Raw genomic sequence first — 6,000 nt, 5'->3', positions numbered from 1 at the left:
TGGAATATGCATTGGAAAAGGTTTCCCACATAATCACAGTTAGCTGTGCCATTCACAATCTGGTTATGCAGAGGGCTGAGCTCTCCCCAGGAGGACCAGAGTATGGAGTGTGAGCAACATGACAGGTGAGATGTGGTGATGTGAAAATGTCTGTCAGAGGATTATGTGTCACCCACTAATGGAATCCCTGCAGAGAGTCGCTGTTTGAGTATATGATGCCATGCTGAGAGATTGATAGTGGAGGGAGCTGAGGGAGGACTAACCCTGGCGGAGCGGATCAGATCATTCATCCGCCTCTCACATTGCGTGGTGCTTCTGGCATGATTGTTAGTTTCACTGACCTCCTGGGCTGGAGCTACGAGATTTGTATGATTCTTGGAGCTCTCCCTTGGGTAGAGGAAATGCCTCTGCACCCAGATTCCAGGAATTAAGACCCTGAAGGCATAATGTTTGAACTCTATGGTGGTGAGCAGCTGGAACGGGCTGCCAGAGGCAGTGGTAGAGACAGGTATGATTTTTTCTTTTAAAAAGCAGTTAGACAGTTACATGGGCAGGGTGGGTATCGAGGGATATGGGCTAAATGTGGGCAAGGGGGACTAGCTTAGTGATAGAAACTGGGCGGCATGGACAAGCTGGACCGAAGGGCCTGTTTCCATGCTGTAAACATCAATAACTCTCTGACTAACTGGGTACAGACTTCTACTTGAGGCTGCTAGCATTTTGCCTTTGAGCTCCAGACATCCTGCACAGTCTTGCGAAGACAGATGGGCTGGAGAGAGTGATATGAGGGAGCCGGACTAGTGTTTACATATGGCACCCAGACCTTCGACCCAACAGGTGATTTGGAGAAATGCTTTCTCGTGCATAAACAATGAGGCTACAAGTGTGGAATTGGGAGTGAGTTCATGTCATTCTGGCCAGTGGGAACAGGGCTGCTGGAACCTGGCATCACCTTGGGGAAAAAAAGGAGAATTTCGCCCTTTGTGTGAGGAATCCTGTTTTCAGTAGCTACTTGGGAAATGCACCCCTCTGTCAACGAGAACCTAATTGGGAAACCAACAGCAGGGATAGAGGATGAAGAGAGAATGAGAAAAAATGAGAGAGTGAGATTTGTGCCGAGTGCAGACCCTCCATGCTATATTACAAAAAAAAATCAAAGAGTTATGTCATTCAACAGTAATGCATTAATTTAAATTTGTAACCAGGTAACTACAAATTTCAATCAGGATATGTATAGCACGGTAGCCTTGTGGATAGCACAATTGCTTCACAGCTCCAGGGTCCCAGGTTCGATTCCGGCTTGGGTCACTGTCTGTGCGGAGTCTGCACATCCTCTCCGTCTGTGTGTGGGTTTCCTCCGGGTACTCCGGATTCCTCCCACAGTCAAAAGACGTGCAGGTTAGGTGGATTGGCCATGATAAATTGTCCTTAGTGTCCAAAATTGCCCTTAGTATTGGGTGGGGTTACTGGGTTATGTGGATAGGGTGGAGGTGTTGACCTTGGGTAGGGTGCTCTTTCCAAGAGCCGGTGCAAACTCGATGGGCCAAATGGCCTCCTTCTGCACTGTAAATTCTATGAATTAAATGGATTTAGCACAATAATTTAAACAAGGGGCACGAATACCTTCAAAAGGAAATTGGGTGACCAGTTGAGGGAAATAAACTTGCCTGGCTACAGGGATAGAGCAGGGAATGTGGCTAACTGGTTTGCTTCGGATAGTCAACATGGACTTGAAGGGACCCAACCTATCCTGCAAATCTTTGTACAATAAGGGGCAATTTGTTTTAGCATGGCCAATCCACTGAACCTGCACATTTTTGGACTGTGGGAGGAAATGAGAGCACCCGGAGGAAACCCACACAGACACAGGGAGAATGTGCAAACTCCACACAGAGTCACCTCAAGGCTGAATTGAAGCCGGGGCCTTGGTGCTGTGAGGCAGTAGTGCTAACCACTGTGTCATCGTGGGTATGTATACTAACATCATCTTAAAAAGTCAACTTCAGTCAGTTATGTTCTTGCAGCGTTTTCTCAGAGACAGCATTGACCTTATTAACAGGGAAGAATGCCACAGAATTATTTAAAATGCTTTCATTATGTCAGTCATTTGTATTGTGAGATATATCTCACATAATAGGAGGGCTGTTAATTAAACTGAACAGTTGAGTTGATGACATTTTTGACTTGCTGAGAAAAGTCAGTTTTGATTATGTTCAAGCTGAGATTTGGATGCATTTATTTCTGTTGTTAAAGAACTGGATTCAGGCAATAACAACAACAATCCGAGGTTGCATACTCCTCTCCCAACTAAAGGAGCAGATACATGGGCTGAAGTTTTGTTCCTGGACCTTGATCTCATTGTTGGGAAAATACCCAGGCCCCTTATGCATCCCATGTCCAAATATGGTACATCAATGCCCATTGATTCGCTATACACTGTTTAGAACCAATGAATCTGTGAGTGATGATATAATGTGTAAAATAAAGCTTAAAAATAAGTAATTCATTCATTACTTTTCACTATATTAAAAAAGTCCTTTTACTACAACACAATGGAAGGCAGCGCCGTGGTCAGCACTGTTCCCTCACAGCACCAGGGACTCGGGGTCGTTTGTGGCCTTGGGTGACTGTCAGTGTGGAGTTTGCACATTATCCTCGTGTCTGCGTGGGTTTTCTCTGGGTGCTCCGGTTTCCTCCCACAGACCAAAGATGTGCAGATTAGGTGGATTTGTCATGCTAAATTGTCCCTTAGTGTCCAGGGATGTGCAGGTTAGTTGGAATGGCAATGATCAATGCAGGGGCTGATGGGTATAGGGCAGGGGAGTGGGTCCAGGTAGAGTGCTCTTTTGGAGGGCTGGTGTTGTCTTGATAGGCCAAATGGCCTCCCACTGCACTGTAATGATTCTATGGATTCTATGGAATAAAGGCATCAATCAGTCATACCCATTAAGGTATCAGTGACAGAAACTACAAGCACCTGAAACCTCGTAACCTTGCATAGTTAAACATGGTGACAGCAGAGATCAGAGAACCAAAGCTGGCAATCTGGCAACGTTTTATCTGGGATTCACCTGTTTCAACAGTGTAATTGATTTCTACGGTCTTAGCCAAGAACGCATAACGAGGCTTGTCAAATAGCCAGGGTCTCCGAAAGGCATTGCTTGATTCTATTATCACAAGAGGGTTAATTGTTATGTACCATATATAATGGGTCAATAGGCATGTAAGTGGCATATCTTGGCACGGGGGTCATGAGGGACCAAAGGTGGGTTGGGTGAAAGGGCATATCCTTACATGGGGATGCATGACGAGAAGCTTTTGAACTTATCTTTCAAAAGGTACCCCCATATATACCATGGTTCATGAAACCTTAGGCCGTGAACCATGACTGTTTTAAAAGTTGGCCTAACTCCATGAAAATGAAGGTGGATTTGGACATGCCTATCCCCATAATGGAGCCGATCAGATTGGGAATGGCGGGTGCGGGCTTGTGATTCAAACCAGCCTACGCCTTTAAAAGATGCTCCTGAAAGTTGAAAACTCTGGGAATCCTGGAATCAGGACTCATCCACCTTTTTAAAATATATATTTTTATTGGATTTTAAACACGTTACACATATCGCAACAAAGCAAAAGAAAAAAACTCATCAATACAGGATACAGTCAATTACACAGAGATACATCACACCCATCGCTACAAAAGAAAATAAAGGAAAAATCACAAGTACCCCATCATTAAAAAGGAATTACATTACATTTATACCCCATAGCGCAATCCAACACCCTGCCAGGCCCAGGACAGAACAGGCAATAGTCATATGACTACAAAATTATAAAGAGAGGACCAGCTGCGGCAGGTTTACGTTATTCTATGACCCAGAGTCTCCAATGGAAAAAGAATAAAAAAGTGAGGATCAAAGCCAACCCACCAGATCCCAGGTCCATAGGCAGTCATGAAGTGCCCAGCAACCAAATGGGAATAAGCCACCTGACCACCAGCCAAATAATACACCCCAAGGGGTCCAACAGGATAACCACGAGGCCAGAAATTTAAGGATAACCTCAGTCCCGGTCAAAAGATGATAGGAAAATGGCAACCAACCCAAACCCCTACCTTATTGAGTAACCTCCTGACAGGTGTCACCACGGAGAAGAGCAAACAACAAGAGGACATTGCTCTAACCCCAGGGAATAAGGAGCAGGATATTCACTGGGCATAGCACTCAACCCATCCCAAAAACATTAGCCACCCGGAAGCCAAGCCTAGTCCCTCTGAGCTCCCTCCACAGGTGCCCTCAAGAGAGAGCACCTCCAATCCACAGATGCAATAGGATTCCGAAGATGGTGCCAGACCTGATCTAGCCCAGTGCCATCCAAATAAAAAACACCTCAGGAGAATATGACCCTAGGATCTTCCACACAACCCCAACACTTACTTCCCACTGAGCCTACACCAACCTAGTCTCAATCAGGGCAAGGTACTACTCCCACCTACTTGCGAATAGAAAAGATAAACACTTTGGCTTTAGCCAGGAGTGGACCCCAGACCAGAGGAAGAAGAACCGTAAAGGTACTCACAAAATGGACGTCCTGGGAGAGAGGGCCAGTTCTCTGCACAGCCCTCTTCCCCTGACATTCTTTGAGAGAAGAAAAGAGAAGGACCCCCAGGGAGGGGACACCCAACCAGGTCACAGAAAACACTGCAATCAAAGGATACACAAGGCTGCCCTCATCTCCAGCCCCCAACCACGGAAACCAACTCCACTACGACCTGTGTCAGAAAGTGTTGAAAACAACCAAAGAGAGAGATCCATACTAGGATAAAAGACAAACTTGACCTGAAGGGAGAGTTCTCCGCAGACTAACAGGAAATCTTCTCAGGCCCAAGAAGGATAACAGTACAGATCCTCCGTAAGAGAATCTGCTGGATCCCAGGACATAAATGGGTCCCGGCCAGATGTTGAGCCTCTGGACAAGATCCCCCCAGAGGTGATGCACATGATAGGTTACAGCTGTGACATTCAGGAAGGGGTGCCAGTAATATTCCAGTGACTGCAAGGCCGATTGGAGGAGTCCCAAAGGCTTCAGGAGCTGGCGCCGGCAATGCGAGGCACCCAGGCTGACACCGATATGGTGGTAACCGTAGTGGAAAACCTAGAGCATGATGTCTTGAGTGGTGGTGTCCAAGGCATGGCTCAGTCTGTGGTGACCATGGATGAGGGCCTCAACGTCATGTCCCAGTCGCTGAGGGACGTGACCCAGAGACAGGTAGGCATTGCCAAGGAACTGCGGAGGATGGCCCAGTCACTGAGGACCATCGTAGAGGGAGCCGACACTTGGTGCATACAATGAGGAGTCTACAGGGCAGGGAGCGGCAGGTGACTTAGGGGCTTCTGGAGCTCACTCCAGTTGCCCCTCCAACCCATGGAATGCCTGGCCCTACAAGCGCCCCCAAGGAGGAGGAAGCACTGGAGCCCAACCCAAAACCTGCCACCAAGGAGACACCAACACATCTCAAGAGCAGCAGGCAGAACAGGGTGGCACGGCAATGCCTCTCACACCGGTAAGTCGGCCGGGGCCACAAGATCATAAGAAATAGAAGCAGAATTACGCCACTTGGACCATCGAGTCTGCTCTGCCATTCAATCATGGCTGACATGATTCTCATCCCCATTCTCCTGCTTTCTCCCTGTAACCCCTGATCCCTTCAGGTAGCACGGTAGCATTGTGGATAGCACAATTACTTCACAGCTCCAGGATCCCAGGTTCGTTCCGGCTTGGGTCACTGTCTGTGCGGAGTCTGCACATCCTCCCCGTGTGTGCGTGGGTTTCCTCCGGGTGCTCTGGTTTCCTCCCACAGTCCAAAGATATGCAGGTTAGGTGGATTGGCCATGATAATTGTCCTTAGTGTCCAAAATTGCCCTTAGTGTTGGGTGGGGTTACTGGGTTATGAGGATAGCGTGGAGGTGTTGACCTTGGGTAGGGTGCTCTTTCCAAGAG

The sequence above is a fragment of the Scyliorhinus canicula genome, chromosome 3, assembly GCF_902713615.1.
Source record: "Scyliorhinus canicula chromosome 3, sScyCan1.1, whole genome shotgun sequence".
In the NCBI taxonomy this organism is placed as follows: Eukaryota; Metazoa; Chordata; class Chondrichthyes; order Carcharhiniformes; family Scyliorhinidae; genus Scyliorhinus; species Scyliorhinus canicula.
Note: the sequence above shows the minus strand (reverse complement) of the source record.